The sequence below is a fragment of the Rhinopithecus roxellana genome, chromosome 1 (genome assembly GCF_007565055.1).
Source record: "Rhinopithecus roxellana isolate Shanxi Qingling chromosome 1, ASM756505v1, whole genome shotgun sequence".
Lineage (NCBI taxonomy): Eukaryota > Metazoa > Chordata > Mammalia > Primates > Cercopithecidae > Rhinopithecus > Rhinopithecus roxellana.
Genome location: NC_044549.1, coordinates 22834503 through 22859815, shown reverse-complemented (window position 1 = coordinate 22859815; position 25313 = coordinate 22834503). Strand labels below are relative to the sequence as shown.

Genomic DNA, 25313 nt, shown 5'->3' with positions numbered 1-25313 from the left:
GCCAGATTGCTAGCAGCACCTCTCTAAATATTGTTTGGGGTCCAGTGAGCAGTGGTGTGTGTCCAGTCAGTGTGTGCAGTAAATTATGTGCAACAACCATCCCCAAGAGTCCCATGTTACTATAACGGGAAGTTCACAGTGCGTATCTGAAGGATCTCTTTGTTCATGAAGGCTTAAGCAAAGCTCAAAGAACATCTGCTCCCCAGTGGATAATCTTAAATCAAAATCAGGATGCCACACGCTTGATTCATGAGCCTATAAAACCCTATGAGTCCTGCCATATATGAACATACTCTTGGATTCCCAGTAATTATTTTTTTGCTCTCTCCCCTAACAGCATCAACTTTCCTTGGGTCATCTTCACATCCTAGGAGTTTGTACAGGAGAAGAAGAAAAGCAGGAAAAAATTCAAAAGCCCCTCTTAGAGTGCATTTCTTTAAAAAATACTTGAGGCCAGGCGCGGTGGCTCAAGCCTGTAATCCCAGCACTTTGGGAGGCCGAGGCGGGCGGATCACGAGGTCAGGAGATCGAGACCATCCTGGCTAACACGGTGAACCCCGTCTCTACTAAAAAAATACAAAAAACTAGCCGGGCGAGGTGGCGGGTGCCTGTAGTCCCAGCTACTCGGGAGGCTGAGGCAGGAGAATGGCGTGAACCCGGGAGGCGGAGCTTGCAGTGAGCTGAGATCTGGCCACTGCACTCCAGCCTGGGCTGCAGAGCGAGACTCCGTCTCAAAAAAATAAATAAATAAAATAAAAATTAAAAAAATAAAAAATACTTGACTGTTTATTAGGAATCAAACAAACCTATTATCAGCCTTGAATCCTCAGCTAAGAACACTTTCTTGCTGATCTATTTTTGTCACATGAACTTAGAGATGACCTGCAATGCCAAGAAACCTAGAGATTGATATTGACCTCTCATGGCAAATACATACTAGACATGATCCATCATATCTGCCCAGCTCAACCCTGTATTAGTCTGGCTGGGCCGCCTTAACAAAGTGCCACAGATTGAGTGGCTTAAACAACAGAAATTTATCTTCTCACAGTTCTGGAGACTGGAAGTCCAACATCAAGGTGCCAGCAGGGTTCATATATGGTGAGGCCTCTCTCCTCGGCTTGCAGACAGCACCTTCTCTGTGTGCTCACATGCTCTTTCCTCTTTGCACCGGCACTACTCCTGGTGTCTCTGCCACTTCTTGTGAGAACACCAGTCCTACTGAATCAGGACCTCAAGCTTATGACCTCAGTTAACCTTAATGACCTTCTTAAGGATCCTGTCTCCACATCCATTGGGATTAGGGCTTCACCATATGAATTCGAGGAGCCAAATTCAGCCCATAATAAACCCACTTTTATCAAGAATACGATAAGAGAAGGATATGGTTCTAGACCTAGGACATGCAGAAATGAATAAAACATTGCCCCTAGACTCAAAAAGTACACACCTTAATATGGAAAGTCCATGTGTGTACAATTATGTGGGGTGAAAAGTGAAAACATCAGCATCTAAGCGAGTGCTAAGATGCTATAGAAGAGACAGAGCCAGTGGATGCGTTTATAGGAAGGTTGAAATACGGTACTGTGTCCTTTGGAATGATCATTCAAATAACAGTGTGGAAGGTGGACTGGGGTAATGAGACTGGAAGCAAGGTGGAAACTTAATAGATTCTTATTAACCCAGAATATGGGAGGGAAAGCTTTAGCTAAACCAGTGCGAATATGGTTGAAGACAAGGAGACAGATTTTTTAAAACTTTCAAGAAGTAAAGGTAAGAGAATTTGGGGAAATTGATTATTTTTGTCACAGAGGACTTCTGAGAGAGCACTACTTTAACTTTTTTAATTTAACTTTTCTCACTTTACTCATTCATTAGGGTTCCCATATCCCCTTAATTTACATCTCTATTAATATCAGTAGCAAATACCTTTAATTTAACATATTCTGACATAACATATTCTGATAATATATTTCTAACATATTATGATAATCCTTCCCAAATTTATACAAAATATACTCTAATTTTATATATTTCAACATGCTAGCTATTGTCAGTGGATATAGAGAGTAAAGGCCCAGTAAAAAAAATTCCCAACAGCCTTAGCTGTAAATTCCTTAATATATGCTTAGAAATTACATCTCAAGTTTAACCGGTAAACTGTAAATTGATCTTGCTCTCAAAGCCGAAATCAGTTGGTCATCATTATTATGTTGTCCTTCTCTGTCATGACACCACCATTCTACGGGGCACCCAGTCCGTCCTATGCGTTAGAATCACCATAGACTTTTCCTTTCCTCTGATTCTCTACATCGTAAGTTATGGAGACCTGCAAGCTGTCCTTTAGCTTTTAAAGTTTAAAATGTCTTTAGTATTCATCCTTACCGTTTCAATACCAGCAGAATTCTTCTAATCCAATCTGCTTCCAACCACCACATAGACCTTACAAAGACATGAGTCTGTCAACGCACTCAGATGTAAGACCTCACCTGACTCCCTCAGGCGGAGTTAGCACCTTCTCATAGAGACTGCGTCATAATTACCTATTTGCCTCCCTCCAACTAGACTGTAAGATCTTTAAGTATAAACTTCATACCTTGTTCAATCAAATCCACACCACACAGTTTCAGATCTTATGTATACTTTATGCTTGTCAGATTAATTAATTGATTAAGAGAGTCCTTGTGCTAATGGAGCTTACACTGGTGATTGCATTAAATATAGTGTTGCATAAGAAGATGCTGTTTTCCCTGCTCATGTGTAAAGTAATTGAATGCCAGGCCAAGGCACCAAAATGTGTTTATATCTGAGAGAACTTGAGGTAATGCCTTAAATTTACTAGATTTAAGTATCACCTAGCTGACACTTGTGTTTGAAGGGGACCATAGTCATTGTAGGGGATCAGAAGCCAAAGTTGAAAACTGAATTTTATAGCCAGAGCCAACTACTACTCTCCTGTCTTCTTTGAAATGTTGTCATGCTCTGGCTTCTAAAAAGCTTATGCCATCAGCTAGCTGCCAACTGCCAAGTCATCAGATCATCTCAGAGCCAAATAGTTAAGCTATGGAGTGAAAAATAAGCCCTGTCCTCACCCCACTCCCACTCCTTTTCTCTCAACTGAAAATGTTTTGTTTATATAGGTTGCCTTACTGAAAGAGGCACAAGCCGTAGGGAACAATATTAAAGCAATTCTGATATTTTAGAGGTTGCCTTTGCATTGTAAGAAGCTGTATTTTAACCTGGTACCATTGAACATATCAGACTAAGTTCATATTCAGCAAATGGGACCAAATGGATTGCTCAATGCAGTATCCAAATGGCTCATTCATAACCATGATAGAACAGTTATGGAGTGTGCCCCTGTGTATCTGGTACTAAGTGCTTTATACGCTTTCTGTCCTTTGGGGCACATTCTAGCATTTACATCTCACAACAATCCTAAATGATTACAATTATTCCTGTTTATGTATTAAAAAGATGAGGCTGAGAGGCCCCACATCATGTCCAAGGTTACACAATTAGTAGCTAGAATCAACCCAGTTCAGTCTGACTTCCAAACCCATCACCTTACCACTACTCCTACCTAATCTTAACTGAGAAACTCAAATTCAAGGGGTAATTGTCAGAGTGGCCAAAAAGACTCAGTCACAGGATAAATATGTTGCATTTTCCTGGAGCAATTTTACTCAATGTCAAAGCAATTAAATGTATTTTAATATATTAAAACAAGCATAGATACATGTAAGTAGAATGTAAACCTCACAAATATGTTTGAAATAAAATAGAAGGCACCACAAAATTCTCTTTTTTTGAGGGTGGACTGATTCAGGCTTTGTCTCAGACCCTGCCTGGTTCCTTTCCTTCCCCTCTCACTCCCAGGAGTATTTGTTTGGTGCTGCACTTTATTAAAAAGCTGGGATGCACTGGCCATGGTGGCTCATGCCTGTAATCCCAGCACTTTGGTAGGCTGAGGTGGAAGGATCACTCTAGGCCAGGAGTTTGAGACTAGCCTGGGCAATGTAGTGAGACCCTGTCTCTACAAAAATGTTAAAAATTAGCTGGGTGAGATGTCATGCACCTGTAGTCCCAGCTACTCAGGAGGCTGAGAGGAGAGGCTCAGTTTAGCCCAAGAGTCAAGACTGCATGAGCTGGGATCATGCCACTGCAATACAGCTTGAGTGACAGAGTGAGATCCTGTCTCTAAAAAAAAAAAAAAGTAGAAAAAGAACAAGTACTCGGATGTGACCCAGAGAATTGTCCACATTAGGAGATACATTTTAAGGGCAGAGGGGTATGGGCAAGACATGGTCATGGTCAGTTTCTTAGGTAAGCTGTTCATGTCCTTAGAACTGTTCTCCCCAAGCAGGAGATGCAGGATTGAATACTGCATAGAAGAACCCTAGGCAAGGTAAAACCCAATAGAAAACAGAGTTAGAAAATCCAAAGCTGGAAGGGTACCAAGAACTTCCCCTTCAGGTTCCAGATACAGGATCTGCTGGGAAGTAAAGAAGAGAAAAGGAAAGAGAAGCTGAATGATAGTGTGGGGGAGGGAGAGGGAGTTATTTGGGATACTAGTTAGCGTTTAAGTGTCTTACCAATTATGGATGACCACCTGAAGTTAGTCTGCGTCAGTATTCCTATATCATTGTCATTGGTTGCCTAAACCAGCATCTAAATCTTTTTCCCATTTGATGAATTTCTCACCATATGAATCTTGATAGGAGGGAGAAACAAATCCCACCCGAGAAGCTGGAAATGCCAGCCCCTGGAATATACGGCCTAAGTGCTGCTTATCAAACACACCTGCACAGAGGCAGCCGCTATCCTTTCTGCTCCTGTCAGGACTGCCTCAGGACTTGGGGCTGGCCTGGGCTGAAATTAAGCCCATCAGTTGATCCAGCTGTGAAAAGCTAAAATATGCCAAAATCAAGGAAAAATAGGGACAGCTATTTGATGATGAGAAATTGAATGGAATTTTTGTATAAAATCACAAGGTCTTAGAAACAGCCACGAGCCTCAAACCAGTGTTTTCCACTAAGGTATAAAATCCATAAATTTCTGCTTGGTCTTACCTAATGACAGATTGGCTTCCCTCTTAGCTTCTAAACAGTCAACATGATTAACAGCCCAAGATGCTTTCTTTTTTCTGTGCTCCTCTACCGCCATCTCGTGGGCAGAAAGTCAGAGTCAGCTGCAACTCTGGCTTCCCTGTGATCCACAGACAGTACAAGCTTTTCCCTGAGTCTGTAAGTGCAGGTCTGTTAGGGCTTTTGTGGCTGAAAAACATCCCTACCTTTTATGGGGCAAAGTATCCATTTAGCTGCAGAAAACCTATATCTTGAGGTATCCATTCTGCCAAGGGCTAGAATTGCACATTCTGAATAGGTTAGTTTAGTGATAACTGGTAACATTGGTTTTGTATTTATGTTTCTTATTGAAAATTCTACCTTTAGAATATTTTGATCTTGTCAGTAATTTTTGCTGCAATGCAGCACAATATAATATAGAACAAAAAGAATTGACACAAGAAAATAGAAGCTCCTGATAACAAATTCATGTGGCTCCTAATGCCCTCTGCATTTTTACTAGTACAGAGGTTAAACATGGCATACAGATGTAATAATGAAGGATCAAAGAATTTTTGAGCTTAGGAAATCTTAATGACCATCTGATAAAGGTAAAAATAAAGCAGAGCAAAATACCTACAGGAGATATTGTCGAAGGAACTTATTTTCAGGGCAGATGCACCAGTGCATATTACATGTAGCTGATACTGCTGCTCTATCTCCTCTCCTTTCTCTCAAGGTCATTTCACCTGTCTATCCAGCCCTTTTCTCCTCTAAATTTACTGTGGTTTTTTCCATTGGCAAAAGTTACCTTCTCCAATAAGAAAATTACTAAAACAGAATCACAGAATGTTAGAGAAAAATATTTTTCAGAACCTCTAATTCTAGTTTGTACGAACAGGATCTAGGTTTTTCGATCACTTACCTGTAACAGTCACAAAAGCAGCTAGTTACACAGCCACTGGGTGACAGCTTAATGCAAATCTGGAACACTCTGAAAAAAAAGGAAGGGCCATTGTATGGTAATGGCAACTATATGTAGCCATGTGCATAGGATGGACCCATGTCTTGATTTGAGAGAAAATCATTTTAAGGAGCCATAGATGTCAGTCTTATTTTGCCTTCACCTTTTTTCTATATGTCAGTTTCCGGCCTGGAGAAATGCCTTCAGGGAGCTGGCATCAATGCATGCAATAGCCCATTATGGTAAGTATTATCACTGGAGAAAACTACAGAGTGATTGCCCATCTGAACACATGCAAAAGAAGCATTTTGAATCCCATGCTGCCCAAGCAGACTACTTCTGAAGGCCACATTCAGTGTGATGATAGCCAGACTGCAGCCTGTAATTAATGGTGTCACTAAGAAAGATGTTCAAAGTAAGGCTTCCAGAGTGGCTATCAGTGAATCATTTCACATCAAGTTGTTGGACATCATTACCAATAATCAAGGAAACTGAGTTCTACTACACACATTTTCTCTAAATCTGTGTTGTAAAAGATGATAAAAAGAGAAGGAAAGCAAAACATAAGAGGCCAAATACAGCAGTACATTTCTTTTTGTGTGTGTGTGTGTGTGTGATTTAATAAAGTTTTATTTTTCCAAATGTACAGTTGGTTGGACCTGTTCATGCATCTTTACCAGCAGCTGGAGCATCTCCGCCCTTGGTATTTCTGGTGTAAATTACTTGAGCTCTGTGCTTTGAAACCAGTTTGATAAGTTCTTTACTAAGGAGCTCCTGAAGGTCTGCCCTGGCCAGGGAGCTTCGAATCTTCAGTCTCTCAGAGACCACAGCTGGGGTTATAAGTTTATAGTTGGGAACTTCCTTACAGAGTTTGTCGTAAGTAGCTTTGTCAAACAAGACTAAGTTATTGAGCTTGTCCCGAACTTTGCCTTTGGACCACTTCTTCTTTTTGGCCTTGCCCCCGGATTTGTTCACTGGGTCTTTGTCTTTCTTGGCCGACTTTCCGGCATCCTTCTTCTTCTAGTCGTCCTTGGGCGGCACTGCGAAGCTCGCAGAGCAGCAGCGGACACCACAGGCTTGCTAAGATGTCGGACAAAAAGGAAGCAGCAGTACATTTATTTAAGTATCCCTCTCAGGTAGACCAACTACATGGCCGAGTAGAAACAACAAAACAGGGTAAACCTGAATATAGTTCATTTTCCATTATCATTCCATTCAGCACACACTTTATGTGCCATCTGTAGACTTGTATAATTGATTGCCACAGGACATAATTATTTTAAAAGACAATTAATTTGATTACCAGCAATGAAGTTTTTTTTGTTTGTTTGTTTGTTTGTTTGTTTGTTTGTTTGTTTGTTTTTGAGACGGAGTCTCGCTCTGTCGCCCAGGCTGGAGTGCAGTGGCCGGATCTCAGCTCACTGCAAGCTCAGCCTCCCGGGTTTATGCCATTCTCCTGCCTCAGCCTCCCGAGTAGCTGGGACTACAGGCGCCCGCCACCTCACCCGGCTAGTTTTTTTTTTTTTTTTTTTTTTTGTATTTTTTAGTAGAGACGGGGTTTCACCGTGTTAGCCCGGATGGTCTCCATCTCCTGACCTCGTGATCCGCCCGTCTCGGCCTCCCAAAGTGCTGGGATTACAGGCTTGAGCCACCGCGCCCGGCCACCAGCAATGAAGTTTTTATCTATGCAGACTAAGAAAGGACAATCTGATGAAGAAAGTAATCAAGTTTCCAAAATCAAAATGCAAGATGCACCATTCAGGAGGGTGGAGAGAGGAATTCATCTTTTGGGAAAGGTTGGACTGAGAAATACTGCATTTCAGGGATTTCCGGTTTCTACTTCATCTACCCAGTGGTAATTCTGCTTCTAGAAACCAGATCTTGGACTACACTGAATATAAACCTCCTCCACTATATGCATAATCTACTGTTAGATATTTCATCTATTGATTAATAGCCAAAGGAAAAGAAGAGAACATTGCTGTTGCTGAGCACCTATTGTGCACCAGGTAGTTTGCTAGGTGTGTTTTATCTATCCTCTGTTTTAATCCTCATGACCAATTCAATAAAGCTGGTTAAGAAGATTAGACCTAGATCACACAGCTGGTAAGAGATTGTGGCAGGCTGAATAAAAAACCCACTCGAGATGTCCATATCATAATCCCTAGAACCTGTTAACATTACCTTACATGGCAAAAGGAACTTTGTAGATGTGATTAAAATCAGGATTCAAAGATGGCAAGATTACCCAAGCAATCCAGGTGGCCCATAAATGTGGTCATGTGTATCCTCATAAAGGGGAAATTTTACTACAGAAGAGAAGGCGATATGACCATGGAAGCAGAGGTTGGGGTGATGTAGCCAGGAGCCAAGGGATGTCAGCAACCTTTAGAAGTAGGAGAGTCCAGAAAAGGATTCTGCCCTAAAGCCACCAGAAGGAAAAAACCCTGCTGATGCCTAGTTGCCCCTTAAAATGTATTTGGGACTTCTGATCTCCAGAAGTAAAGGAAAGTAAGTGTGTGTTACTTTAAATCACTCAGTTTGTGGTAATTTGTTACAGCAGCAATAGAAATGAATGCAGAGAAGAATCCAGAATTCTAACCCAGGTCTACTCAAACCTGAAGTCTGAGTTATTTTCAACTGCTTAACACAGCCTGTGGTTTGAGTAAAAATCCTGGAAATGAGTACAAAAAGATTCATACGTTGTCCCAGTTTGAATATTCCTGAGATTTAGAACTGAATATTAGATTAGTTCACTGAATTGTTGGCCCGATTAAATCATTACAATCATCTCACTTGCTAAGAGTAATAGTTATAAACCATTGACTCAAAAAAATCAAAGGAATTCACCATTTAAATGTAGCTAAACCAAAATCAGTTACTTTGATTCAGATAATGCCATAAAACTCTGGAACTTTGGGCTAAAACATACAGATATTGAACCAAAAGTGTTTTGATGCTTTTGACATTTCAGACAGCCATTAATTGTATACACCTAAGCTTATTCTTATCAAGAATCTTACAGACTTGCATATTGACTTTTCTCTGCTAATACAGTCATAACAGTGTAGAAATCTAAAAACCTGGATTCTGGAGATAGAAGAAGAATGGTTACCATAAGCTGGGAAGGGTAGTAGGAAGGTATGGGGGAGATTGGGATGGTTTAATGGGGTACAAAAATAGTTAGAAAGAATGAATAAGACCTAGTATTTGATAGCACAACAGAGTGACTATACTCAATAATAATTTAATTGTGCATCTTAAAATAACTAAAACAGTGTAACTAGATTGTTGGTGATACAAAGGATAAATATACTTGACGGGATGGATACCTCATTTTCCATGATGTCATTATTACTCATTGCATGCCTGTATCAAAATATCTTATGTATCCTATAAATGTATACACCTACTATGTATCCACAGAAATTAAAATTAAAATTGTTTAGAAATTTGGATTCTGTCATCATTGACTTTTCTATCAATTAGCTATTCAATTTGTATCATCACTCATCAATATCTCCAGGCCTCAGTCTCCTCATCTGTGAAATCGGGGAGTGGGTAGAAGCCTGCCAAGCAGATCATCTCTAAGGTTCCTTCCAGCTGTGAGATGGGATGATACTAGAATTCTCACAGCAAAATTCCTAAGTGGATTTCAAATGTGCTTGTTAACACGAGGTGCCACTAGAGGTCAGATTAAGTTTGGTAATTCTGTCTAATCGGTCATGCAGATGGAGCAAAAGCAAAAGCTATCCTTAGATGGATGCCTTGCTTAGCAGGCCTGCACCTTCCCCCTTCTGAGCTGATTAATGTTGATCCCAGTGTTAGAATAAAATAGGAAAATCTCTGAAACCCAAAATTACATTCATTAATCTGTAATTTGTAATTGGCTGCTACCAGAATGCTTATCTTTCTTTGCTTGCCTGAATGTCATTAATGAAATGTGTCACCTGAAACTCTGGTACTTCGTGTTTGCTCGTGTTACTGTGTTAATCAATCAGTCACACAAAATTTGAAGTTGAGAGAGACTAAAATCGTTACTCTTTGTACATCTGGGTGTAACTGTATTAAGAACATGTGACTATGTGTGGGACATTTGACTCACAATACGTATTCAAAGTGAAGTATAAAGGAATTCCTGAAAAACAGACAGAATGAGAGGGAGCACACATTGTCCTCGCGTATGTGCCTTGTGAAAGCTACTGATCAGGACTGGTCTTAGGGACAACTGTGAAATCTGTAGAACTAGATTTTTGTAGCTACGATTCTCTGTGTAGTTCCCCACCTTCCTTCAGCTCCCCGGCTTTGTCAACATCCCTTTCAAACTCTGCTCTCAAGAGAGATCCAAATGACTCAAATGCAGTAAGATATAAAAAGCTAATGAGGTGATTTCGCTCTCCCTTGCATTTTGTCAGAGAACAATGCCCATTAAAGGGTGGAATTCTAAAAGTAGAATTGTAATCATCCAGAAAGTTACTAATGTGGGAACAGAACATTTGCAAAATCATCCCACAGAGCCGACACCATAGGCCAATGGCAAAGGTTAGCCTTGCCTCCCACTAATACACACAGTATGAATTGCTAGCTATTCCCTTTTTAAGAAAAACAAGTATTTATTGAGCATTCACTGTACATGAGGTTCCCAAATGCACAAGATTGCTGTATGAGGACCCAGTGATTTCTCCCTGCATGACACACTAGGAAGCAGTGGAAGCCTCAGCATTATTTCCGTGGCAAGGCCCTGGGGAACAGGGATCCTCCTCCCCTTCCACTCTCTCCCCTATATAAAATTAAATGTGTGGTAGTGGGCAGGAGTGGGCAATTCTGAGAGTGGTACCAAAAGGAAGGATGTTCTGACCTGACCACCCAGCAGGTGGCCTCAGATTATGGAGATAGTTCTGTGGTATGAGAACAAGGCAAAATCTCCTAGTGGCTGTCACTTGAGAAGACCAGACGCAGTCAATCTCAAAGCCTCAGGGACCTCTTAATTTCTAAGGTGCTGATGCACTAACATTTGGGTTCACAGACCTGACAATTCTGCCTCCAGCTTCTTCTATATGAGATCACCCATCATGGCTATAGCCTACGTCTATCTTAAAACAGCTGCCACAAATCCTCAATTCCCTTTGATATGTATATTCTCAGTAAACAGAAATAATACTTTGTATTTACCTAGTACTTGGTACTTTAGTGAGTGATACAGAAAATCCTTTCATCCATCCTGTGAAGTTAAATACTATCATTCTGTACATAGGCTCACATTTCATACATTTTTAGAGTTGGTAGATCATCTACTCCACCCTCACCTCTACATTTAATCATCTTGCATTGTCCAATGCAATGTCTGGCACTTCCCAAGCAAACCCCCTCCTTTCACAGCACTCAACACCTCCTTTCACAAGCACAACTATTTTACAGATGATGAAACAAATCCAAATACATTAGGTGACTCTCCCAAAAGCAGAATATACGCAAGTGGAGGATCCCAGTCTCAGACGAGTTAAGCATTTTTCAGTTTTCATTGCATTAAACCTCTCAGCAGTATTCAACACCCTACTGCTTTCTTGAGCCATGTCTCTGCGTTTCAGTAGCACTACACCCTCATTTTTCTGTGATCCCTTCTTCTCATTCTCCTCAGGAACATCAGTTTGGTCAGGCTTAGTCCTGAGCAACTCTTCTTTTCTTACTCTGTAGCCTCTCTTTCATTTTCTCCTTTATTCTCAAAGTTTTAAATATTATCTATGGAAGATGGCTGAATAGGAACAGCTGTGGTCCACAGCTCCCAGCAGGACCAACGCAGAAGGCGGGTGATTTCTACATTTCCAACTGAGGCACCCGGTTCATCGCATTGGGACTGGTTAGACAGTGGATGCAGCCCACAGAGGGTGAGCAAAAGCAGGGTGGGGCGTTGCCCCACTCCAGGAAGTGCAAGGGGCCCGGGACCACCCTCCCCTAGCCAAGGGAAGTTGTGAGGGACTGTGGTAACCGGCCCAGATACTATGCTTTTCCCATGGTTTTTGCAACCAACAGACCAGGAGATTCCCTCGGGTGACTACACCACAAAACTGGATTTCAAGCACAAAACTGGGCGGCTGTTCAGGCAGACACCAAGCTAGCTGCAGGAGTGTTTTTTGCACGGCAGTGTTGCCTGGAACTCCAGTGAGACAGAACCGTTCACTCCTTTGGAAAGGGTGCTGAAGCCAGGGAGCAAAGCGGTCTTGCTTGTTAGTTCCCACTCTCATGGAGCCCAGCAAGCTAAGAACCACTGGCTTGAAATTCTCGCTGTCAGCACAGCAGTCTGAAGTCGACCTGGGGTGATGGAGCTTGGTGAGGGGAGGGGCACTCACCATTACTGAGGCTTGAGTAGGTGGTTTTCCCCTCACAGTGTGAAGGAAGCCAGGAAGTTCGGACTTGGGGGAGCTCACCTCAGCGCAGCCAAGTGGCTTGGGCCAGACTACCTCTCTAGATGTCTCCTCACTGGGCAGAGCATCGCTGAAAGAAAGGCAGCAGTCCCAGTCAGGGACTTATAGTCAAAACTCCCATCTCCCTGAGACAGAGCACCTGGGGAAAGGGGTGGCTGTGGGCACAGCTTCAGCAGACTTAAATGTTCCTGCCTGCCATCTCTGAAGACAGCAGCATATCTCCCAGCACAGCACTCAAGCTCTGCTAAGGAACAGACTGCCTCCTCAAGTGGGTCCCTGACCCCTATGCCTCCTGACTGGGAGACACATCCCAGCAGGAGTCGACAGACACCTCATACAGGAGAGCTCTGGCTGGCATCAGGTGGGTCCCCCTCTGTGATGAAGCTTCCAGAGGAAGGAGCAGGCAGCAATCTTTGCTGTTCTGCAGCCTCTGCTGGTGATACCCAGGCAAACAGAGTCTGGAGTGGACCTCCAGCAAACTCCAGCAGACCTGCAGAAGAGGGGCCTGACTATTAGAAGAAAAACTAACGAAGATAAAGCAATAACATTGACATCAACCAAAAAGATGCCCACACAAAAACCTCATTGAAAGGTCATCAGCATCAAAAGTCAAAGGTAGATAAATCCACGAAGATGAGGGAAAAAAAGAACAAAAATGCTGAAGATTCCAAAAATCAGAATGCTTCTTCTCCTCCAAATGATCACAACTCCTCTCCAGCAAGGGCACAAAGCTGGATGGAGAATGAGTTTGACAAATTGACAGAAGTAGTCTTCAATAGGTGGGTAATAACAAACTCCTCTGAGCTAAAAGAGCATGTTCTAACCCAAAGCAAGGAAGCTAAGAACCTCGATAAAAGGTTACAGGAACTGCTAACTAGAATCACCAGTTTAGAGAGGAACATAAATGACCTGATGGAGCTGAAAAACACAGCATGAGAACTTTGTGAAGCATACACAAGTATCAATAGCTGAATCAATCAAATGGAAGAAAGGATATCAGAGATCGAAGATCAACTTCCTGAAATAAGGCATGAAGACAAGAATAGAGAAGAAAGAATAAAAATGAATGAAAAAACTCTCCAAGAAATAGGGGACTATGTGAAAAGACCAAACCTATGATTGATTGGTGTACCCGAAAGTGACAGGGAGAATGGAACCAAGTTGGAAAACACTCTTCAGGATATTATCCAGGAGAACTTCCCCAACCTAGCAAGACAGGCCACATTCAAATTCAGGAAATACACACAATACTACTAAGATACTCCTTGAGAAGAGCAACTCCAAGACACATAATCATCAGATTCTCCAAGCTGAAATGAAGGAAAAACTGTTAATGGCAGAGAGGAAGGTCAGGTTACCTACGAAGGGAAGTCGAACAGACTAACAGCAGATCTCTCTCCAGTAACCCTCCAAGCCAGGAGAGAGTGGAGACCAATATTTAACATTCTTAAAGTATTTTCAACCCAGAATTTCATAATCCAGCCAAGCTAAGCTTCGTAAATGAAGGAAATATAAAATCCTGTACAGACAAGCAAATGCTGAGGGATTTTTGTCACCACCAGGCCTGCCTTACAAGAGCTCCTTAAGGAAGCACTAAATATGGAAAGGAAAAACCAATAATAGACAAGCAGAGAGCCAAATCATGAGTGAACTCCCATACGCAATTGCTGCAAGGGAATAAAATACTTAGGAATACAACTTACCAGGGACATGAAGGACCTCTTCAAGGAAAACCACAAACCACTGCTCAAGGAAATAAGAGAGGACACAAACAAATGGAAAAACATTCCATGCTCATGCATAGGAAGCACGAATATTGTGAAAATGGCCATACTACCCACAGTAATTTATAGATTCAATGCTATTCCCATCAAGCTACCATTGACTTTCTTCACAGAATTAGAAAAAATCTACTTTAAATTTCATATGGAACCCAAAAAGAGCTCGTATAGCCAAGCAATCTTAAGCAAAAAGAACAAAGCTGGAGGCCTCATACTACCTCACTTCAAACTATACTACAAGGCTACAGTAACCAAAACAGCATTCTACTGGTATCAAAACAGATATATAGATCAATGGAACAGAACAGAGGCCTCAGAAATAATACCACTCATCTACAACCACCTGATCTTTGACAAACCTGACAAAACAAGCAATGGGGAAAGGATTCCCTATTTAACAAATAGTGCTGGGAAAACTGGCTAGTCGTATGCAGAAAACTGAAACTGGATCCCTTCCTTACACCTTATACAAAAATTAACTCAAGATGGATTAAAGACTTAAACGTAAAACCTAAAACCATAAAAACCCTAGAAGAAAACCTAGGCAATACCATTCAGGACATAGGCATAGGCACAGACTTCATGACTAAAACACCGAAAGCAATGGCAGCGAATGCCAAAATTAACAAATGGGATCTAATTAAACTAAAGAGCTTCTGCACAGCAGAAGAAACTAGCATCAGAGTCAACAGGCAATCTACAGAATGGGAGAAAATGTTTGCAATCTATCCATCTGACAAAGGGCTAACATCCAGAATCTTAAAGGACTTAAACAAATTTACAAGAAAAAAAAATCTCATCAAAAAGTGGGCACAGGATATGAACAGACACTTTTCAAAAGAAAACATTTATGCAGCCAACACACACACACAAAAAAAAGCTCAGTATCACTGGTCATTAGAAAAATGCAAATCAAAACCACAGTGAGATACCATCTCACGCCAGTTAGAATGGAGATTATTAACAAGTCAGGAAACAACAAATGCTGGAGAGGATGTGGAGAAATAGGAACGCTTTTACACTGTTGGTGGGAGTGTAAATTAGTTCAACCATTATGGAAGACAGTGTGATGATTCCTCAAGGATCTAGAACCAGAAATACCATTTGACCCAGCAATCCCATTACTGGGTATAAACCCAAAGGATTATAAATCAATCTGCCATAAAGACACATGCATTACATATGTTTATTACAGCACTATTCACAATAGCAAAGACTTGGAACCAACCCAAATGCCCATCTATGATAGACTGGATTAAGAAAACCTGGCACGGGGGGCGGAGCAAGATGGCCGAATAGGAACAGCTCCAGTCTCCAACTCCCAGCGCGAGCGACACAGAAGACCGGTGATTTCTGCATTTTCAACTGAGGTACTGGGGTCATCTCACTAGGGAGTGCCGGACAATCGGTGCTGGTCAGCTGCTGCAGCCTGACCAGCGAGAGCTGAAGCAGGGCGAGGCATCGCCTCACCTGGAAGCGCAAGGGGGAAGGGGATCCGTTTTCCTAGCCAGGGGAACTGAGACACACAACACCTGGAAAATCGGGTAACTCCCACCCCAATACTGCGCTGTAAGCATACAGGCACACCAGAATATATCCCACACCTGGCCGGGAGGGTCCCACGCCCACGAAGCCTCCCTCACTGCTAACACAGCAGTCTGCCGCGATCTATCCGCAAGGCAGCAGCGAGGCTGGGGGAGGGGCGCCCGCCATTGCTGAGGCTTAAGTAGGTAAACAAAGCCGCTGGGAAGCTCGAACTGGGTGGAGCTCACAGCAGCTCAAGGAAGCCTGCCTGTCTCTGTAGTCTCCACCTCTGGGGACAGCGCACAGCTGAAGACCAATAGGGGAAGTAGCAGGAGCCGGTGCAGACGCGAACGACTCTGTCTGACAGCTTTGGGGAGAGCCGTGGATCTCCCAACGCGGAGGTTGAGATCTGAGAACGGACAGACTGCCTGCTCAGGTGTGTCCCTGACCCCTGAGTAGCCTAGCTGGGAGAAATCCCCCACTAGGGGCAGTCTGACACCCCACACCTCACAGGGTGGAGTACACCCCTGAGAGGACACTTCCAAAGGAAGAATCAGACAGGTACACTCGCTGTTCAGCAATATTCTATCTTCGGCAACCTCTGCTGCTGATACCCAGGCAAACAGGGTCTGGAGTGGACCTCAAGCAATCTCCAACAGACCAACAGACAGTCCTTCTGACTGTCAGAAGGAAAACTATCAAACAGGAAGGACACCTATACCAAAACCGCATCAGTACGTCACCACCATCAAAGACCAGAGACAGATAAAACCACAAAGATGGGGAAGAAGCAGGGCAGAAAAGCTGGAAATTCAAAAAGTAAGAGCGCATCTCCCCCTGCAAAGGAGCGCAGCCCATCGCCAGCAACGGATCAAAGCTGGTCAGAGAATGACTTGGACGAGAGGAGAGAAGAAGGCTTCAGTCCATCAAACTTATCAGAGCTAAAGGAGGAATTACGTACCCAGCGCAAAGAAACTAAAAATCTTGAAAAAAGAGTGGAAGAATTGACAGCTAGACTAATTAATGCAGAGAAGATCATAAACGAAATGACAGAGATGAAAACCATGACACGAGAAATACGTGACAAATGCACAAGCTTCAGTAACCGACTCGATCAACTGGAAGAAAGAGTATCAGCGATTGAAGATCAAATGAATGAAATGAAGCGAGAAGAGAAACCAAAAGAAAAAAGAAGAAAAAGAAATGAGCAAAGCCTGCAAGAAGTATGGGATTACGTAAAAAGACCAAATCTACGCCTGATTGGGGTGCCTGAAAGTGAGGGGGAAAATGGAACCAAGTTGGAAAACACTCTTCAGGAAATCATCCAGGAGAACTTCCCCAACCTAGTAGGGCAGGCCAACATTCAAATTCAGGAAATACAGAGAACGCCACAAAGATACTCCTCCAGAAGAGCAACTCCAAGACACATAATTGCCAGATTCACCAAAGTTGAAATGAAGGAAAAAATCTTAAGGGCAGCCAGAGAGAAAGGTCGGGTTACCCACAAAGGGAAGCCCATCAGACTAACAGCAGATCTCTCGGCAGAAACTCTACAAGCCAGAAGAGAGTGGGGGCCAATATTCAACATTCTTAAAGAAAAGAATTTTAAACCCAGAATTTCATATCCAGCCAAACTAAGTTTCATAAGTGAAGGAGAAATAAAATCCTTTACAGATAAGCAAATGCTTAGAGATTTTGTCACCACCAGGCCTGCCTTACAAGAGACCCTGAAGGAAGCCCTAAACATGGAAAGGAACAACCGGTACCAGCCATCGCAAAAACATGCCAAAATGTAAAGACCATCGAGGCTAGGAAGAAACTGCATCAACTAACGAGCAAAATAACCAGTTAATATCTAATGGCAGGATCAAGTTCACACATAACAATATTAACCTTAAATGTTAATGGATTAAATGCTCCAATTAAAAGACACAGACTGGCAAACTGGATAAAGAGTCAAGACCCATCAGTCTGCTGTATTCAGGAGACCCATCTCACATGCAGAGACATACATAGGCTCAAAATAAAGGGATGGAGGAAGATCTACCAAGCAAATGGAGAACAAAAAAAAGCAGGGGTTGCAATCCTTGTCTCTGATAAAACAGACTTTAAACCATCAAAGATCAAAAGAGACAAAGAAGGCCATTACATAATGGTAAAGGGATCAATTCAACAGGAAGAGCTAACTCTCCTAAATATATATGCACCCAATACAGGAGCACCCAGATTCATAAAGCAAGTCCTTAGGGACTTACAAAGAGACTTAGACTCCCATACAATAATAATGGGAGACTTCAACACTCCGCTGTCAACATTAGACAGATCAACGAGACAGAAAGTTAACAAGGATATCCAGGAATTGAACTCATCTCTGCACCAAGCGGACCTAATAGACATCTATAGAACTCTCCACCCCAAATCAACAGAATATACATTCTTCTCAGCACCACATCGCACTTATTCCAAAATTGACCACATAATTGGAAGTAAAGCACTCCTCAGCAAATGTAAAAGAACAGAAATTATAACAAACTGTCTCTCAGACCACAGTGCAATCAAACTAGAACTCAGGACTAAGAAACTCAATCAAAACCGCTCAACTACATGGAAACTGAACAACCTGCTCCTGAATGACTACTGGGTACATAACGAAATGAAAGCGGAAATAAAGATGTTCTTTGAAACCAATGAGAACAAAGATACAACATACCAGAATCTCTGGGACACATTTAAAGCAGTGTGTAGAGGGAAATTTATAGCACTAAATGCCCACAAGAGAAAGCAGGAAAGATCTAAAATTGACACTCTAACATCACAATTAAAAGAACTAGAGAGGCAAGAGCAAACACATTCAAAAGCTAGCAGAAGGCAAGAAATAACTAAGATCAGAGCAGAACTGAAGGAGATAGAGACACAAAAAACCCTCCAAAAAATCAATGAATCCAGGAGTTGGTTTTTTGAAAAGATCAACAAAATTGACAGACCGCTAGCAAGGCTAATAAAGAAGAAAAGAGAGAGGAATCAAATAGATGCAATAAAAAATGATAAAGGGGATATCACCACTGACCCCACAGAAATACAAACTACCATCAGAGAATACTATAAACGCCTCTACGCAAATCAACTAGAAAATCTAGAAGAAATGGATAATTTCCTGGACACTTACACTCTCCCAAGGCTAAACCAGGAAGAAGTTGAATCCCTGAATAGACCAATAGCAGGCTATGAAATTGAGGCAACAATTAATAGCCTACCCACCAAAAAAAGTCCAGGACCAGATGGATTCACAGCTGAATTCTACCAGAGGTACAAGGAGGAGCTGGTACCATTCCTTCTGAAACTATTCCAATCAATAGAAAAAGAGGGAATCCTCCCTAACTCATTTTATGAGGCCAACATCATCCTGATACCAAAGCCTGGCAGAGACACAACAAAAAAAGAGAATTTTAGACCAATATCCCTGATGAACATCGATGCAAAAATTCTCAATAAAATACTGGCAAACCGGATTCAGCAGCACATCAAAAAGCTTATCCACCATGATCAAGTGGGCTTCATCCCTGGGATGCAAGGCTGGTTCAACATTCGCAAATCAATAAACGTAATCCAGCATATAAACAGAACCAAAGACAGGAACCACATGATTGTCTCAATAGATGCAGAAAAGGCTTTTGACAAAATTCAACAGCCCTTCATGCTAAAAACGCTCAATAAAGTCGGTATTGATGGAACGTATCTCAAAATAATAAGAGCCATTTATGACAAACCCACAGCTAATATCATACTGAATGGGCAAAAACTGGAAAAATTCCCTTTGAAAACTGGCACAAGACAGGGATGCCCTCTCTCACCACTCCTATTCAACATAGTGTTGGAAGTTCTGGCTAGGGCAATCAGGCAAGAGAAAGAAATCAAGGGTATCCAGTTAGGAAAAGAAGAAGTCAAATTGTCCCTGTTTGCAGATGACATGATCGTATATTTAGAAAACCCCATCGTCTCAGCCCAAAATCTCCTTAAGCTGATAAGCAACTTCAGCAAAGTCTCAGGATACAAAATTAATGTGCAAAAATCACAAGCATTCTTATACACCAGTAACAGACAAGCAGAGAGCCAAATCAGGAATGAACTTCCATTCACAATTGCTTCAAAGAGAATAAAATACCTAGGAATCCAGCTTACAAGGGATGTAAAGGACCTCTTCAAGGAGAACTACAAACCACTGCTCAGTGAAATCAAAGAGGACACAAACAAATGGAAGAACATACCATGCTCATGGATAGGAAGAATCAATATCGTGAAAATGGCCATACTCCCCAAGGTTATTTATAGATTCAATGCCATCCCCATCAAGCTACCAATGAGTTTCTTCACAGAATTGGAAAAAACTGCTTTAAAGTTCATATGGAACCAAAAAAGAGCCCGCATTGCCAAGACAATCCTAAGTCAAAAGGACAAAGCTGGAGGCGTCACGCTACCTGACTTCAAACTATACTACAAGGCTACAGTAACCAAAACAGCATGGTACTGGTACCAAAACGGAGATATAGACCAATGGAACAGAACAGAGTCCTCAGAAATAATACCGCACATCTACAGCCATCTGATCTTTGACAAACCTGAGAGAAACAAGAAATGGGGAAAGGATTCCCTATTTAATAAATGGTGCTGGGAAAATTGGCTAGCCATAAGTAGAAAGCTGAAACTGGATCCTTTCTTTACCCCTTATATGAAGATTAATTCAAGATGGATTAGAGACTTAAATGTTAGACCTAATACCATAAAAACCCTAGAAGAAAATCTAGGTAGTACCATTCAGGACATAGGCATGGGCAAGGACTTCATGTCTAAAACACCAAAAGCAACAGCAGCAAAAGCAAAAATTGACAAATGGGATCTAATTAAACTAAAGAGCTTTTGCACAGCAAAAGAAACTACCATCAGAGTGAACAGGCAACCTACAGAATGGGAGAAAATTTTTGCAACCACTCATCTGACAAAGGGCTAATATCCAGAATCTACAAAGAACTCAAACAAATATACGAGAAAAAAACAAACAACCCCATCAAAAAGTGGGCAAAGGATATGAACAGACATTTCTCAAAAGAAGATATTCATACAGCCAACAGACACATGAAAAAATGCTCATCGTCACTCACCATCAGAGAAATGCAAATCAAAACCACAATGAGATACCATCTCACACCAGTTAGAATGGCAATCATTAAGAAGTCAGGAAACAACAGGTGTTGGAGAGGATGTGGAGAAATAGGAACACTTTTACACTGTTGGTGGGATTGTAAACTAGTTCAACCATTATGGAAAACAGTATGGCAATTCCTCAAGGATCTAGAACTAGATGTACCATATGACCCAGCCATCCCACTACTGGGTATATACCCAAAGGATTATAAATTATTCTACTACAAAGACACATGCACACGTATGTTTATTGCGGCACTATTCACAATAGCAAAGACTTGGAATCAACCCAAATGTCCATCTGTGACAGACTGGATTAAGAAAATGTGGCACATATACACCATGGAATACTATGCAGCCATAAAAAAGGATGAGTTTGCGTCCTTTGTAGGGACATGGATGCAGCTGGAAACCATCATTCTTAGCAAACTATCACAAGAAGAGAAAACCAAACACCGCATGTTCTCACTCATAGGTGGGAACTGAACAATGAGATCACTTGGACTCGGGAAGGGGAACATCACGCACTGGGGCCTATCATGGGGAGGGGGGAGGGGGGAGGAGGGAGGGATTGCATTGGGGAGTTATACATGATATAAATGATGAATTGATGGGTGCTGACAAGTTGATGGGTGCAGCACACCAACATGGCATAAGTATACATATGTAACAAACCTGCACGTTATGCACATGTACCCTAGAACTTAAAGTATAATAAAAAAAAAAAAAAAGAAATAGATAATTTTTATAGCCCAAAAAAAAAAAAAAAGAAAAGAAAACGTGGCACATATACACCATGGAATACTATTCAGCCATAAAAAAGAATGGCTTCGCGTCCTTTGCAGGGACATGGATGAAGCTGGAAACCATCATTCTCGGCAAGCTAACACAGGAACAGAAAAACAAACACTGTATGTTCTCACTCATAAGTGGGAGTTGAACAATGAGAACACATGGCCACAGAGCGGGGAACATCACACACTGGGGCCTGTTGGGGGGTGAGGGTCATGGGGAGGGAGAGCATTAGGACAAATACCTAACACAGACAGAGCTTAAAACTTAGATATCTGACAGGGTGATGGTCGCAGCAAACTACCATGGCCCATGTATACCTATGTAACAAACCTAGACATTCTGCACATGTATCCCAGAATTTAAGGTATAATTTAAAAAAGGAAGAAAAAAGAAACTGACAAGAGAAGTAAAAAAAATAAATATTATCTACGATATACCTATTTCCAAACGTATGTCTCTAAACCACATCTCCTTTTTGAGTTACAGGTTTATTCATCCAAATGTTAACATGTTTCCATCTTGATATTTCTCCAGCCGAATGCTTTATCTTCTTACCCAAATCTACCTCTACAGTCTTCCTCATTTAAGTATACGACACCCCTAGAAAATTGTTTCACCTTCAACTTCCTCTCTCTTTTCTCCACCATTAAACCAATCAAACAGAAACTAGCGTAGAATCTATCTTCAAAATATATCTTGAGCCCATTGCTTCTATCTTCAAAAATGTAAATAAAATTATAAACAATGAGAAAAAATAGAACACTCAATATTTAATAATATTGGAAATTTATTGTTAATTTTGTATGTAGTTGGTATTATAATCATTTTTAAAGATGTGCACTGAACCATATAGATAAAATTATATGTTATCTAGAAATTGATATAAAATAATCTGAAGTATAGGTAAGTAGGGAGGCATAGATGAAATAAGATATGCCATACAGTTATAATTATTGAAGCTGGAAGATAAGCACATCAGGTTCCTTATGTTCTATTTTTGTCTATGTGTATAAAATTTCATAATAAAGTTATACACAAATTTTTAAATGGTTGCCTCAAAGAATATAAGGAAACAAGATAATGTTATATTGTATAGATGTATTTCAGTAAGTTCTTTGTCAGCCCTATTACGTGGTAAAAACAATGGCCATTTACCCTGATATTAATTGTGTAAAATGATTCAAAATTTTCAAGAAGACTCTATGAAATATAGTTTGTATCCACTATATTTAAAGATTAGTCTTGCTCTAAGTAGATTTTGTACTTTAAAATATTAATGATCATTTTAAAGCCATCATAATTACTGACGCATAAATCACCATACAGAATTATGAAGACAAATATCAACGGGTTTTTAAAATAGTGCTTCAAAGTATCATGTAATAACTAACCCAGGACTTCACAATATTTCACTAAATATGTAATAAATATTTAATCTCCTACCTAAGGATTAAAGAAAAACTATATACCATTGGGAAACATTGTTCTTTCTACAGTAAATGCATCTGGAAAATAAAACACCTGGGAAATAAAACAGGTAAAATTATAATGCATTCTTTTGTTAGAAAATACTATTGGAAGACACAAAAACCTTGAGGATTTAAGGAAATAAATATTACCTAGTGTGGGAAGTTTGTTATACAATTGGATAAAAGTATATCTGTTTTTCAGCTTATGATATATTCTAGTATTCTAGACTTTTTCCAATTATTATATATATACATATATGACACTAACTTTATTGAGAATAAGGAAAAATATAATTTTCTACTTATAAATTATTTCTCTAGGGCCTGGTGCGGTGGCTCACGCCTGTAATCCCAGCACTTTGGGAGGCTGAGGCGGGTGGATCACAAGGTCAGGAGTTCAAGACCAGCCTGGCCAACATGGTGAAACCCTGTCTCTACTAAAAATACCAAAAAAATTAGCTGGGTGAGGTGGCGGGTGCCTGTAATCCCAGCTACTCAGGTGACTGAGGTAGAGAATCGCTTGAACCCGGGAGGTGGAGGTTGCAGTGAGCTGAGATCATGCCACTGCACTCCAGCCTGGGTGACAGAGTGAGACTCCATCTCAAAAAAAAAATAAAAATAAAAATAAAAAATAAATTATTTCTCTAATGTATGTATAAAAATTTTAAACTACTTGTTGATGGAGTAACAGCTTTGACTATAATAAGAAATAAGAATAATTTCCAGAGTAAGTGGTAGAGAGAGCAACTCGCATGAAATTTTGGCACTCCTTTGTTCAAAGACAAAGCAGAAGAAAACACAACAAAGCAGATGAAAAAGAAATACACAAATTGCTACCGAACGTCATTGATGTAATTGATTTTACAAAAACAAGATCTTGACAATACATTTTAATGAGATGGAGAGTAACCATAAAAATCTTTTGTACCTCATGAAATTCCCCCAGTTCCGCTATGGCAAAGTACATAAAAGAAGTCACACTTACTGATAAGATATCCATTTTCGTTTTACAAAAAGGCAAGTGATCCAAATTTGTTGAGCTTTTCTTTAATGCTATGTGGCTGTCAGTAGAATACACTGTTGCATATAATTTTTAAAATAAAGAAAGGAAAATCTCTCTTCAAATTAGAAGTGATGCTCCACTTACTCTCTTTTGTTTGTGTTTTTGTGTTCTAATAGCCATCCTAACAGCTATAAGGTGTTATTGTGATTTCAACTTGCATTTCCCTGATGATTAGTGACATTACACACTTTGTCATACACCTCTTGGCCATTTATATGTGCTCTTTGGAGAAATGTCTATTCAGATCCTTTGTACATTTTTAATAGGATTTTTTTCATCATTGAGTCATAGTAGTTCCTTATATATTTCAATATTAACTCTTTTGTCACATATTGATTTCAAAGTATTTTCTCTCATTTGGTAGGTTGCCTTTTTATTTTGTTGATTGCTTCATTTGCTCTGCAGAGCTTTTGGTTTGATGTAGTCCCACTTGTAGATTTTTACTTTTGTTGTTTGTGCTTTTGGTATCACATTAAAAGATTGCCTAGACCAATATCATGAACCTTTTTCCCCTTTTTTAAAGGAATTTTACAGATTTAGAAAATAACAAATGTTGGAGAAGATATGGAGAAATTGGAACCTTTGAACATTCTTGATGGGAATGCAAAATGGTGCAACCACTGTGGAAAACAGTATGGCAGTTCCTAAAAAATATTAACAATGGAACTACTGTATGATCCAGCAATCCAATTTCTGGATATATAAGAATTAAAATCAAGATCTCAAAGAGATACCCACACTTCTATGTTTACTGCAGTAGTATTTAAATAGGCAAGATATGGCAACAACCTAAATGTCCACCAACAGATGAAAAGATGAAGAAAATGAGGCATATACATACCACATTCAATTTTTTAGAGGAAGAAAACCCTGTTACATACAATAACAAAGAGGAAACTTGGGAACACTATGCTGAGTTAAATTAGCCAGTCACAAAAGAAAAAATATTGCATGATCACACTTATGTGAGTTATCTAGAATAGTCAAGACTCATAGAAACAGAGAGTAGAATGGCAATTGTGAGAAGCTG

The 25313-nt window shown here is 40.6% G+C and overlaps 1 pseudogene; it reads right to left on the bottom strand.

Moving 5' to 3' along the window:
* Positions 1–6693: 6693 nt before the first annotated feature.
* LOC104654242 overlaps positions 6694–25313 on the bottom strand; it is a 70019-nt pseudogene continuing 51399 nt past the window's right edge.